The sequence below is a fragment of the Mesocricetus auratus genome, unplaced genomic scaffold (assembly GCF_017639785.1).
Source record: "Mesocricetus auratus isolate SY011 unplaced genomic scaffold, BCM_Maur_2.0 Super-Scaffold_100007, whole genome shotgun sequence".
In the NCBI taxonomy this organism is placed as follows: domain Eukaryota; kingdom Metazoa; phylum Chordata; class Mammalia; order Rodentia; family Cricetidae; genus Mesocricetus; species Mesocricetus auratus.
The window spans coordinates 16,476,242-16,491,362 of NW_024429191.1; the positions used below are offsets into that span (position 1 = coordinate 16,476,242).

A 15,121-nucleotide genomic window follows, 5' to 3' on the forward strand; every position below is an offset into this window, starting at 1 on the left:
ATTCTCATACATTTTCATCTCTCCTTCCACCAGCAGTAACCATTAGTCACGTTTCCTGCTCAGACTTCATATTTAGGTCTTGTGACCATGGTTACTTTCTAAAGACATCTTTGCCCATCAATTGAACATGGTATCCTTGGTACCTATAATATGATAATTCTATAATAGAATATAAAGTATGAAAAAACATGTAACTTCTCAGAGGATGGCCATTCCAAAGATACTTCACAGAGCATCAATTTTCTGACAATGGATTATTTTCCTTTACATATATGCCGAAAATAAGATTTGAAGTATAACTGGCTACATTTTATTTAAAACATGGACATGTCCAGCAGGTGAAAGGTATGGATGGCTAATCAGATTCTAGAGTTTAGCTGCTCAGGCAAGGGGCTGTATCTCACTTTGGACCTAGTTCATCTTCAGGTTTCTAGACCCCAATTAAGATCCCCAAATCCAAGGCAGACTTCCGTAAATGCGTGCATGCAAACATGAGTGAGTGACTGGAGTCCTCCATTATTTTGTAGCTGCATTTGCTGCAATTCTAAGATGCAAAAATGTTAAGACAGGCATTTCCTTTTTTCCTCACACTTACAGTAGATGCATTTTTATATTTTTGATATATGTTCTTTCTATGCAGCCCTCCGACTGTCCTGTAACTCAAATATAGACCAGGACAACCTTGATCTCACTGAGATCCACCTGACCCTGCCTCCTAAGTGAACAGGTGTGCATCACCCATCACCCATACCCAGCCAATAAATGCATTTTCACTTACTGGCTGTTTATATTTTGTCATCATACCACATATTTCACTTACACCTCACACGAGCCCCGTGGTGTGTTCAATAAGACTGTCCCGGTTTTATAGATGAGAATCCTGAAGCTTGACATTAGAGAGTAGGAATATGACCTGGGCTTATGGTGGTTTGAGTGAGAATGGCCCCCATAGATTCATATGCGTGAATCCTTGGTCCTCAGTTGGTGGAACTCTTTGGGAAAGACTAGGAAGCATGGCCTTGTTGGAGAAGGTGTGTCACAGGATCTCTGAGATTTCCCAGTGTTCTCTCTTTCTGCCTCCTATTTGCTGGCCAAGATATGAGCTCTCAGCTGTTTCAGCCAACACATCTGTGGCTTGCTGCCATACTGCTCCAACATGATAGACTCAACTCTTAGGAACCTTAAGTCCGATTAAATGTTTTCTTTTATAAGGTGCCTTGGTCATGGTGTTTTAGTACAGTAGTAACAATAAGACAGGGTTCAAGCTGCACTTTGCCTCTCTCAATTATTCGCCCAGAGCTCTAGCAAGACCTATTATACCACACTACGCTTTCTACTGAGGACTGCCAGGTTTTTCCAGAGGAATCTATAGGCAAGATCACTGTCATTATCAGTACTTGTATCTTGGCTACATACAGAAAAATATTTAAAGTATTGATATGACGGAGAAACATGTTAGACATGTGTCTGATTAGCAAAACAAGTAATATAGCTATCATTAAAGCAAACAACTGATACTTAGACCTTATTTGTGCTATAAATATGTTCAATTATCTCGATAAAGCATGCACATTTAATTCCATAAATAAAATTTCAGATTTCTTGCCAGTAGCTCTTTTTAGAGCATTATACACACACACACACACACACACACACACACACACACACACACACACACACAGAGAGAGAGAGAGAGAGAGAGAGAGAGAGAGAGAGAGAGAGAGAGAGAGAGAGAGATATTGATTGAGAACATGCCATGATGCCATGCCGTGGTATACATATGGAGGGTGGAGAGTAACATATAGGAGTTGATTCTTTTTTTCTGCTATGTGGGTCCTGGGGTTCAAGTTCAGGCTACTAGATATGGTAGCAAGTATCTTTAGTCACTAACTCAGTGGTTGTCAACCATCCTAATGCAGCAATCTTTTTTAAAAATAAGTTTCTCATGCTGTGGTGACCCCCAGCCATAACCTTTTTAATTGCTACTTAATAACTACCATTTCCTACCATTATGAATTGTAATGTAATAATATGCAAGATATCTGATATGTGACTCCTAAAGGGGGTCATGACACACGGGTTGAGAACCATTGCACTAATCCATTGCAATGGCCCCAATAGCTCTTTTCTAGTAGGATCAACGGATAGTCTTTTGAAGAGGAGACGCTAGATACAGGGTTTAAGGGAACCAGAAAGTTCTTCATTGGTTCCTAGCAGTGTTCTTCATGGACAAGTTAGCTCACACTAGTTACCCAGCCCTCCTCTTGAGCATCACTCTCATGGGCAGTGCAATCACAGGTGTTGCATATGTGGTTGCTACACCAACCACACAAGACTACTCAAGAAAAGCTCTTAGTCTGGAGAGTTTCATGGTAGCTGCTGACTTCTTAATGACTAGCTTTTACTAAGGAAGTTTGGAGCAACAGAAAGAGCTCAAAATCCAAGTGTTAATTTAAAGCTTGACAATCGTGGAGCACACATTTCAAGAACTTCCCAACTTGCTCAGCACTAACCCACTGCTTCTTAAGCAGTGAAAACAACCAACAAAAATCAAGATAGGGTGGAAACTCTGGCACTTGATTTAGGAGCTCATAAACTTGTTTTTCTTGAACCATTCGCCACAAGTAACTCAATTCAAAAATATATATGAGTCCCAGCTCTCATGTCCCCAGTGACCAGCCTATTCTCATGGCTTCAGTCATCACTGACAGGTCTGCATATCTAGCTCAGCTTGTTCCTCAGGTATTGACCCATGTTCCTACTGTGTATCAGACAACTTGTCTTCCACATTGTATGTCACAACCAAATTTAGACTGTTTTCCTTCACCCACTCCCACCCTACCCTGTATCTTAGCACTGGAGTAATGTTAATCCCTTTCTCTTTCCTCAGGTCCTAAAGAATCTCATCAATGTATTTTTTGAAAATCTTTCTCACTAATTTCTCCTGTTTTTTTCCCTTCTAGCTACACAAGTCACAGCCCCCTGACTTACCTGGTCTTCTAGTAACATATAAAAGAGCTGTCTTTTTTTTTAAACCTCCAAGGCTGTGTGCTCCTAAGTCTCATTTCCTGGACATTTCAGTGCAGACTAGAAACTACCATCAAAGAAGCTCGCTCTCTTTCTCTGTTTAAAAAGATCTTGTATGTATGAGTGTGTTTTGCCTGTGTGTCTGTGCACCACTTGCATTCCTGGTGTCTTCCGAGGTCAGAGAGGTTATCCAGTCCCCTAGAACTGGAGTTACAGATGGTTATGAGCTGACATATGGATGCTGAGAATAAAACCCGAGTCCTCTGGAAGAGCAGTCATTGAGATATTTCTCCAGCCCTGTAATAGCACTGTTCATGTTGCTGTACCTCTGGGGATGGGATGAAAAGCAACAGTGTGTGTGTGTGTGTGTGTGTGTGTGTGTGTGTAAGGAAGGAAGGCCCAAAGAGAATGTTGGGTGTCCTAGTCTATCACCCTACACTGTACTCCCTTAAGACATTCTCTCACTGAACATGGAAATTGCTGATGGCCACCCAATGATCTTTCCATATGTTCACTCTACAGTCCTGGGGTTACAGCTACAAACCTGGCGTCGCTGGCTTCTTAAGTGGATGCTGGGGAATATGGACTCAGGTCCCTAGGCTTGTGCAACAGGTGCTCTACCCACTGAGCCTGGGCTGTAACCCTCCTTGACTTGGATCTCCATTGTTTCTCCCACCCAGCCTACCGTATCTTGTCCCCTTTCAACCATCTACCTTTCAACCACCTACCTGGGAAACCAGCTCCAACACCCATCTATCAGTGCATTCACGAGTCTCATCATACGTTTGGGGGTGGTGTCTAACACCTATTATTTTTAACAAGTCTTCCTCAAAGCAGCATGTGACCACCCCCCCGGCCTCCCCCCCCGCCCCCCGCCTTGTGCACTCAACACTGGTAGATACTACCCTCAGGACCTTCAGAGTCTGACCACTAATGTCTAGACATCAGTCACATCTGTAAACAGAATAATAATAAGGTGGGGGGGGGGTAGTAATAAGGTGAAGGTTGAGAAGTTTAAGTTGGATGTAATGCTATTTTGAATATACTTACTTTAAAGAAAAAGTAGAAGGATGTGACTATTGCACCTCACAGGGATTTCTTTATGAACTTATAATATTTCTTTGTTAAATTACCTTTGACAACACAGTCTATTTCCCACACTTTCTTCTAGATCGCTTCCTGTTCTTCTCCCTGCAACCCCTAAATAAAGCCTTCCAATAGCACTTAGAATGACATCGCTGTTTTCCCAAGGTCTACAATGTCCTGTATGGCCTGACTGCGGCCCCTCTCCCGCCGAATCCTGTAGCACTCCTCTCCTCTACTGTTAGTCCTTCATATTGCTCTTTTACTGTTCTGTATCATACTTCACCTTCCTCCCCAAGGTTTTTACACTGCTTGGAAATATGTGTACAGTCCTCCCTTTATGTTGTTTGCTTTAATATCATTCTCTCAGAGACTTCCCCAAGCCTCCTTCATTCTCTATGATTCTCTCACCATGATAGGTGCCCTTGGTTTCTTTCTTATATGCACATATATGTATATGTGCGCATTATCTGTCTGTACCCATCATCGGAAGTGAATTGCTGTAAAGTATAAAATAATGAGGCATTTATCAGATTTATTTACTTCTATGACTTATCATCTAGAATGTAGCCTGTGCCACAGTGGTCACACATTTTTGTTCAATAAATGACCTACCTACAATATTTCCCAAGTTCAAAATTATGTATGCTATAAGCACAGTATTGTGAACATTTTAGATTTTAAAATGAAGGCTCCTTCTACAGTCTTCATGACTGATTTTAGAAGAGATTTGTATGTTTTCCTATCTGCAATAGGTGAGCATGTGCATTTCTGCATACAAGACCCAATTCTCCACCAAAAACAGGACGCACAGACTTTGGAGACCGCATCAGTCCTGCAGTCTGTGTTTTGGGTTTCTCAGTGGTACTGTGGTGTCTGTGATGATTATGGCTAAATGGAACCCATTCAGTTCTCACCCCTTTTCAGTTTTTGGTGCTCAAAAATGACCAAATAAAAATACCACAGAATCCTCTTTCTCTTAAAAGATATCCATACCCTGGTGATACAATCTGTAGAGGATAAAGTTTAACAACTCTGCCCCACAATTGATACAGAAATGGTCTTGGTGAAGAAACCCATGTCTTTTGTATGTTAACCCAAGGCAATTGATAAAAAGAAAAGGTAAACAATTAAGGAAGAGATAGTCTTCAGATTTTCTTCTACAAATACCTGAGTTAATATCACTTGAGTGCTTGAACAAAATGTACAAATTCCTGGGCTCCCTCTGGTCAGAAGGAAAGCATTGTCTGTGTCTTGCTGGATCTTGAAACATATTAAAGATTAAGACATTCTAATCCTGTTTACCACTTCCAAATACATCCACTGAAACAGAATGCACTAAACTGTGTATAGGTCTCTTGTTGGAAATGTGGGTTTTGACAACAGATGCCCTTTGGGTAAAGTGTCACCAAAGTTTCAACTTCTAAATGATTCAGTGTGACAATCGGTGTCTTTCCCTCCATTGACAGGCAAGACACTTGGCCTGATGACAGCACGGCATCAGGTGGCTATCAGTTCATTGGCTGTTCTTCCCAAAGTTTTCTGTTTGAATTTTTTTTAAGTTAAAAACTATAGGAACATTGATTAGTGAAAACATAAAAAAATTGAGTAAAATACAGTAAAAGGAAACGAGAGTCACAAGGTAATGGTGTGGTCGTGCTGTTGTGGGGAGGCCTAGCAAGACTTTGAGATTCCTGATTTCTCCCTGACCTGGCTATTAAGACAGCTTTTCCCCCTCAGGGGCCTGCTCAGTGTGTGGCGGGGAATCATTTCTGATGCCCCAGCTGAACTTCTTCCCAGCGGTTGGTCATGGAAATAGCTCCGCTCAGGACTCCAGGCGTCAGCAAAAATGTGTAGTTTCCAAATGCACTTGACATTTTTCAAGCACAACTCAATTGCTCTCAGAATTGGCCACTTGTGCCTTGGAAAGGCAAGGCACATGAGGGGCCCCCAAAGTGCTGTCCTTGGAGTTTGCTAACACTTCAAGGGATGGCAGAAACGACTCTTTGATGTTTTACAAAAGAATCAAAGGAGAGCCTTATGCTTCTTTCCCTCCCTAGCAATGTGGGGACCAGGGCATGGATTCTAGCACTCAGCCTGCAGGACATATGTGGGGGGCTTGGGATGGATCAGGAAGGCCAGGAGGGTCCTGCCCATCCGTCTGTGTCCTCAGCTCTGGATCCCGAGTCTCAGTGATTTCCTAAGAGCACAGCTATCATTGCTTCACTCTCAACTATCTGTCTTTTGGGTAAATGTCATCACTTTTCTTCAAGTGAAAACAAAACCACTTAATAAGAACGGAGAAAGCTTATCTAATAGCCTTCTTCCCCTGCTCTTTACATGACAGCAAAGACATGGGTGCAAGGAAGAATCTGAACCCAACAGGCATCTGCTTCAAACTGGCTTAGGAAACTAAGGGCACGCACACACACACACACACACACACACACACACACACACACACACACACACACACACACACAGTGTTATTCAATAACCATAAGAGGAGGAAGTCTAACAAATGAAAAAGCTAGACGTAGCATCCACGGAAGAAGAAGCTGCCAGTTTAGAAAGGTGTAATCATTTTTCTTCTCTGATGCACAGGGTGCTTGACTAATCTGGAAGCTTCCAGAACTAGAATTTGCTGATTTGAAGCTCCAAGACTTCTTTACGGTCGGTTTTGTGTGTGTGTGTGTGTGTGTGTGTGTGTGTGTCCCCCATCTGATCAATCACAAGTAAACTTTTGTCATTAACCCTGAACTTGGCCGAAGCAAGGAACAAATAAATACATAAAATCCTCTAACACCAAGTACCATTTTCCCAGCAGGCAACAAGCCAATGAGGTCCTTAGAGGTGGGTTCCTGATTTCCTGTTGGTTTGGCTTTATTCCCAGGGGGAAATCGCAGCAGGGCCTCGGAATTGAAATGTATTACACAAATAATCCTGCTGCAGCAGCTCCAAAGGTCAGGCTTCCTTCCTCTCCCTGCTTCTCTCCCTTCCTCTTTCCCTCCATCTCCTGCTATCTCGGCACATTGCTGCATGATGACTGATGATGACCACCAAGGACGTTGCTATTCTCCAATAAGCATGAAGCCGGCTGCAAGAAACCTTCTTCCAGAATCACAGCAAAAGTTGTGGAGGGTCTCCATGGTGTGCCACGTGCCCCTGAGCGGCTCTGTTTCTCAGACAGGATGGCTGCCCAGCGTTGTCCTCCTGAGAAAGTTGACACCCTCCCCCGCCCCACAAGTAAATAAACCCTGGATATTCAGAGAAGTGGATGAGAGTATTGATACACAGCCCATTAATCCCTGAGCTAGTTTTCATATTGTCCAGGAGGTGCCTACAATTTGACAGAAAGCCAGCAAAAGGAGAAAGGCAGAGACCAGCAAGAACAGGGGTGCGGGGCTCAGTGAGGGAGGTCAGGCGTGCAATGGGGCAGAAGGTTTCTTCAGTTTCATCTAGCCTGCCATGGCCTTTGAAGCATTGGGTTTATTGTCTTTAAAGGAGTAGGTTTAATAAAGAGACAGGCCATAAAGAGTACCGTAGCATGTAAAGTTACTGTAATTAGGTTTTCGGGAGTTATAATAAAACATTTAGCTGGAGAGAGGTTAAATAACCACTCTCCTTCCTGGCACCATTATTATGGCCTCCAATAGGGGAGTGGTGGTGGTGGTCTGGGAGGAATTTGGTGTCTAGGTTCCTGAGAGATAGAGGCAAAAGACATGAGGTGTGACAAGAAGGAGAAGAGAGAAAAAAAGAATATGTAGTTGAGGTGGGAAGAGAAAGGGACTCTGAAAAGGATGCTGTGGGATGCTGCCGGGCACAGCTGCCAGCTGGTCAGAGACATCAGGTGAAGAAGTCGAGTTTCTACATTAAAAGTAGAAAGCAAAGTTGTGAACTCGTGAGTGACAGGCCAGTAAATAGTTGGTCAGTCTTCTTTGGACAACATGAATATTCTTTATCATTCCTACTGATCTTGTTGTTTTTTAAAATAGCAATAGTATCATCCCAAGAAGGCAGTTGCCATCTTGCTGGTCTTGAATCCAGGCACCATGTTTATCACCGCATGACCTGGGGTGAAATAGTAATCTCTCTAGAAGACTGGCCATGACATTGCTTATTTTGTGTGCTTGATAGATCTTAAACGTTGGGAGAGTTTATTCATACCACATGCTTAGCAGTAGACTGACTGCCTGTGAATGGTCAACACATGTGGCTCTTAAGTGTCTTGAGGACAAAAGCATAGTTCCTGTACTCCTTGTCACATATTCATGACCCCAGATCACTTAGATTATTTGTCAAAAGGATAAATTCTCATTACTACAATATGTTGTCCACCCCTCCAAATAATTTTCTGGGGTAGAAAAACAATTTGGGAAGATGGCTAAAGTGCTTGTCTCTTCCATTGAAAATTTATGCTTGGGCTGAAAAGTGAACTGTGGCTTTTAAAGTGAAAATTTGAAAATAATGTAATTGCCTAGTCCTTGACTTAAAACGAACAAACAAATACTCAACAAGAAACCAATAATCCAATTAGTGTAATAAAAAGTTTGTTTCTGGTCATGCATGGTTCCCTCAGATTTGGTACTGATTCAGTGACAAACATGTTTTCAAGGTCTCACATCTCTGGACTTTTAGCTTATACAGGGAGTCACTGTATTCACTTGGTTCATGAACAATGGGAAAATCCTCTATTTTGCTATCTCTGAAATTTGCAGCTGTACCAAAAATACACACAGCTGGAATAATTAGCAGCTCAATTTATTTCCTTTCTTTTTCTAAATAGACGCCTTGACTCTTGATATTTAAATTGTGTCACTCTGTGATGTAATGTAGCAGTTTTTCCATTGCAAAACTTTTTTTTTTTTCTCCTTCATGGCATGATATGCTATCCAGGGTGACAGGTAAGGCCTCTCACTAAAGAAAACTGGATTTTGTGAGCAAAACCATTTCCAAGTCTTTTAGACAAAATGGGGAGCCTCCTTTTTCTCAGCTCTGGTGTTGTGAAATAATTTGGTAGCTTGTTTTTTTTCAGGTTAATTGGTGGGAGTCCAGAAACACACACACACACACACACACACACACACACACGCACGCACACACACACACACACACACACACACAGAGAGAGAGAGAGAGAGAGAGAGAGAGAGAGAGAGAGAGAGATACAAACACATAGGTGACAAATCAAAGACCTGTGACTTTGACTTCAGACCTGACGTTGAATTCACCAAACAATGGGCATACAGAGACAGACAGACAGACTTATATGAGTGTGTGAGTGTCCTCCAGTTGCCAGGGTGGGTGAAGGAAGACCATAACCCTTTAGATACAATTGCCAAACAGGATGACCTCTCGCATCAGCACTGCATAGGGTCAGAACCTTGGGGTGAGTGCTTTCATCATATTCTGCTTCCTGTTATTATGCCTGCCTTACAAGTTTGCCTCATTTCTTCAGTCAGGTTATCAAGGCTACACCACACACTCTCTCTTTTGCTTTCTAAGATCTCTTGCAATTCAGGATTGGTACTCAAGAAAGTCTAGAGAAGGAAAACACAAAGTATGGCAGAGTTATTTTTGCGCCAGGCACAGCTGGACTCCACCCCCAACGGACATGGCATGACGTTGGGAAAGGCAATGCATCTCCCTAGCTTCTGATACCTCTGAAAAGCGAGAATAAAATGGAATTCCAGAGCCATGGGAAGGCCTGAGAAAGAACACAGATCTGAACTCTGAGGCCAGGAGTTGGGTACTTGGAGAGTTTAATACATCATGCCCCACATTATGCCTATTTCCATAAGAAATATAATATCTGATATTAAGGCCAAAAGCAAGAAGTCAAGTGATAATCACTGAGCATGAGCAGATACTACACACTGCCATTTGATGCCATGGTGAAAGAGTCTCACCCTCCTAGGGAACTGTTAATTGAAGGGGCAGAAGCAGGGTCCCTCACTGGACCGGAACTTGTTGAGGTTATAAGAACAATGCCATCAAACCCCGTTTTGGTTATCGTTGCTGTTTTTTTTTTTTTACATGATTCTGGTGATCAAACTCGGGTCCTCTTGCTTGCAAAGCAAGCACTTGATTGACAACTCCACTCTCCTCATTTATTGCTTTTCTTTTTCTTTTGAGACTGCTACTTTTAACTTCTGTGTCATTGCTGAGGTACCCCAGGTGTGAGTGTACTGACCGTTTCTATTGTGGACACCCAATGGGCTGGAAAATAGTGGGATAATGCATTTCTAAAAATTAATTTCTAAGATCCCACGTAGCGATGGCATGCATTTTACGGCTCTGCTTTCCTTTTGTTCCATAGCAATGCAGTGACTGTACGTTTTCACACATCTCTATATTCTAATCTCTGGTCCAGCTCCTTGTTTGTAACTAGGAACTCACAGATAATCTTCCCACAAGTCTGTAAGAATTTTTGGTAATGTATTTGCTCTTTATCTGTCGCGTCCCTGCCCACCTGTAGAGCAGTTTATCTTCACAGGTTTGATATCTCTGTGAACATGAAGAGCTCATGGTGTGTTTTCTCATCTAAATCACTTTCAAAAGAATAGAATCAGAGTGGCTTTCAACTCCAGAACCTCCCCCTATGCCATGGAGAGGCTCCCTTAAGTTTCTCTTGTTTTCCTCTCCCCTATAACAAAGGAGTCCTGCTCCCCACTCTACCCTCCCACACCCTTCTTTACTTTTCCTCTCTTTGGTACTTAAAGGATTTTGTTAAGGAGGAAGGGCTCCATTCACCATAATGCTGAAGGAGATTGTGTTGACTGTCTTCCAGATGTTAACACAGTGCACACCTGGATCCACAAGTCACTTTAACCACTCAGATGCACTGGTGTATTGTATTGTAATCTTCAAGTTACACCCTGTGTAGAGACTTCAAATTTTACTACTCTGAGCATGATTGGAAGTAGACTTTTTTTCCTAGCTCCTTCTTGGAAAAGCCTGGAGATATTTATAACCCACAGCCAGATAATATGCAGACAGCTAGAGACCTTGGAATACTATGTCCTAAAGGGATGCCCCCATCAAAACCCTCTCCTGAGGGATAAGGGAACCCTGTAGAAGAGTAGGTGGAAAGAGTATAAGAGCCAGAGGGAATGGAGGACACCAAAGAAACAAGGCCCTTTAAAGCAACACGAGTAAAGCTCACATGAACTCATAGACACTGAGACAGGGTGCACAGGGCCTGCGTGGGATAGCACCTCATGGGGTCCAAGAGCTGAAAGAAATTGACATGTGTCCCCATTCCTAACACATAAACTATCTCCAGTTGACAGCCACCTGCAGATGAAAAATTGGTTTTCTTCAAGGGAGTCTTACCAGGGAAACCGACTCTCTTAAGAGTAGGCCCCATGCCCAGCAGTAGATGGTCAACAGAAAATGAACTGAACTCAAACTTCATCTTTAGCGGTTTTTTGTCTTATAATCTTGTGTTTTTTTTTTTTATGGGATTTCTCTGTGTGTGAGTGTGTGATATGTGTGTCTCTGTGTTTATATGCATTTCCTGCTTTTTCTTTGGCTTTCCCCTCCTTGTTTGATTGTTGTGTCCTTTTAAAAAATTTTACTGCGTTCTGATTGTTTTTGCTTTACCTTATTTTATTATTATCCCTTACATGCCTGTTTGTTTTCTAAGGATAGACAGAAAGGGTGTGGATCTGGATGGAGGGGGAGGTAGGGATGAACAGAAGGGAGTAGGGGGAGGAGAAACTGTAATCAGAATATATTCTATGAAAAAAAGTCTATTTTCAACTAAAGAAAAAGGAAGGAAGGAAGGAGAAAGAAAAGTCCAAAACAAAGGATTCGTTTTCTGTCTGTACTATCAGCTGTCATTCCTCTGAGTAGATCTTTAGTACCTAGAGAGTCCATGGTGGTCTTCCAACTGTTTTCCTTTATAATTTCAAAGTTTTAGAATTGAGATAAAATTAACCGTGGCACTCTTACATGTACACCTGAGTGGCAACTATATATTCACAATGTTGGATGGTGGCCTGTAGGAAGTTAAGGCTGAGAGATGAGCTGGCACTGTCAGCAGCCCTGATCATGCCTAGCCAATGAGGGGTGACCACACAATGCCAATGGATTAGACCGCCTGGGTGCTGGGACGGTTTATAAGGTTCTCCCCATTGCTGAAAAACCAATCTGCTGTATGACTTTTACCTGACTCCTGGTGCCTGTGCTACTGACTCCATGCCTTCTCACTACTTGCCCATCCCCCCAGACCCCTAAGTCCATTAAGAAGCAAACACCCCAACTGTTTGCTTAATGGCTTCTGTCTGTAGGGTTTCTCCTATTCTTGATAATTCATAATAAATAAATTTATACAATGTGACCTTTAGTGCCTGTCCTATTGTTCCTGGCCTAGTGTTTTTAAGTGCATCCACCCTCCCCTCATATGGCATGTAACAGTAAGTATTACATTGTTTTTGGGGCCAAAGACTATTCCTTTGTGTATAGCAATCACTTTGGTATCATTCATTCATCCATTGATAGATATCTGTTCTTTTTCCCTACCTTATGTTATTGTGAGTAAAGCTGCCATGGGCATTGGTATAAATACTGTCTTGTGTGCCTGCCTTCCGTTCTTCTGGGGATCATCTTCAGAAAGGACTTGCTGAGTTGAATGGTTATTATGCATTTAGCTCTTAGAGGGAACCTCTAGCTAGTTTCTAAATATAGGAAATGACAATTAGCATTGAGCTCCTCAGTAAGGGCAGACTGTAGTTGGCACTAGATATTGCCCCAGTCTCCTTGAGTCCTACATATGTCCAGAGGTTGCTTTCAAAACTTAATGAATGACAAAATAAGCATCGGCACCTAGTCAGGTTGCAGCAGGAGCAAGGAGAGCAAAGTCACAACATACGTTACAAAATGTTTCAACACAATTCAGCCAGCTTTCATAGCATATCTGCAGACTGATTTGACTAAGAGCCCAGGAGGACTTACAGCTAACAAAGCATGTCTGTGAGGGGTTTTTTGTTAGTCCATACTTAGAGAACTACAGCATAGATAACAGTTATTAACCAGACTGCCCAATCTGATGAAAATCTATGCATGCATTTTTAAAAGTTTATGGTGTCACAGCAATTGTGTCTGATTTCGGATAGTGAAATCACTGAGTCCTTTCCAAGCCAGAAATTGTGGAAAATCTGAGCTTCAATAGAAGAGAATTTAAAAACCACAACTTATTGGTTGCTTTTTGGTCAATGAATACCTGTGTATGCTACTAGCTTTTAGTGAAAGTTCCTTTCTGTGTATGTTACTAACTTTTAGTGTATTCTCCTTGGTATTTGAGAAAGACCGGAGCCTACAGAATTAAGGAAAGTACTGTAAATCTTTACAAGTCTTTACTATTTAAATAACCATAGTTTCCTAGTACTACCCTGATTGTTTGACCACATGAGTATTCTTTTTTTCTTGAGTCAGGATCTCTTTGTTTAGCCCTGACTAGCCTAGGACTTCCTGTCTGGATCCAGCTGGTCTTGTACCTTCCTCTGCTTACAGACTGCTGGGATTAGAGGAGTGTGCCACCATGCTGGGCTTGACCATGAACCCCTTTTCCCCAATTTAAAGCTAAATATATGATATTCTTTATTTGAGAATTAAGACCATATGAACTTTTCTGCTTCCTAAAATATACACTGGAATCAGGAACTAGGAAGAAATGGGAAAACAAGTTGACAGCAGCAAAACAATCCCCCCACCAACAGAAAAATCACAAGAAATCAAGAATGATCATTTTCTAGATTTTTTTTTGTTTTTTATGAGACAGGGTTTCTCTGTATTGTTTTGGAGGCTGTCGGTCCAGCCCGGCCTCGAACTCACAGAGATCTGCCTGCCTCTGCCTCCCGAGTGCTGGGATTAAAGACGTGCGCCAACACCGCCCGGCTCCATTTTCTAGATTTTTAAGGTACTCAAGATCTATTTGCTGGGGGCATAGAAGAAGGGTGGGAGGGAGAAAGGAAGGGAAGAGAGGAGATAATGATGGAAGGAGAGGAGAAAGGAGGAAAGAATGTTTAGCTCTAACAGTTAAACAGCAGAGGCTGAGTATTTTTTAAGATTCCTTTGGGGCTGAAAAAAAAGAAACAGAATTGATTTATCTGAATTATTGTTATCTGCTGCCATGGTTTGAATGCTTGCCCTCTTCCAGTTGATACGGAACTTACTGGCGCTGTTACAGTATTAATTGAGAGTCCCTTGGGAGATGAGTGGACTGAGAGGACTCCACCTCCACGGACAGATCAATCATTGCAAGACTTGTTTCTTATCTTGGAAGTGGCTTGCTCAAAGCCAGTGCGTGCTGAGGTGCATTTCTCTCTCTCCCTCATTCTCCTTTCTGCACTACAAGCATGGGAACATGCAGCAAAGAAGCCTCGTGCCGAGTGCTGGCTCTTCATTCTTGAATTCCCGGCCTCCAGAACTATAAGCCCACACACTTTTCATTCATTTTAAGTTAGCAAGTCTTGACTATTGGGCTATGGTATTACAAATGGAATTGACAGCAGTGTGTGTGTGTGTGTGTGTGTGTGTGTGTGTGTGTGTGTACTCACACATGTGTGTTCATACCCATGTGGAGTCCAGAGATCAGTTTCAGGTGTGGATCCTAAGGAGTCATCTACCTTGTTTTTATAAGATAGGGTCTGTCACTGGAACCTGGAGTTCCTGGATTAGGCTAGGATGACTGGCCACTGAGTCCCAGGGAGCCACCTCTTTCTGATTCTCCAGCGTTGGGATGCTATGTGCATGACACCACAGCTTTTTACATGGGTACTGGGGATGAAGCGCAGGTCCTCACGCTTGTGTGCTTGTGGGGCAAGTCCTTTTCAGACTGAACTATTTCGCCAGTCCCCAGCTGCCAGCAATTTTTAAGGTATGAATGCAGTCCTAGATATGGGGCTGGCAGAAGTGAAAGACAATGAAAGAAAAAGCAAAAGCTGCTGCTCAATTTTATGAATTACAAATTGGCTTCTCCGTGCCTAAGTGCAGTGTTCTAGCGTTC

At 42.4% G+C, this 15,121-nt stretch overlaps 1 protein-coding gene across 8 annotated transcripts in view; it reads right to left on the reverse strand.

The window, feature by feature from the left end:
• Positions 1–15,121, reverse strand: part of Tenm2 (teneurin transmembrane protein 2) — a 1,211,860-nt gene that overhangs the window by 260,837 nt on the left and 935,902 nt on the right. The gene's annotated exons all lie outside the window — the stretch shown is intronic.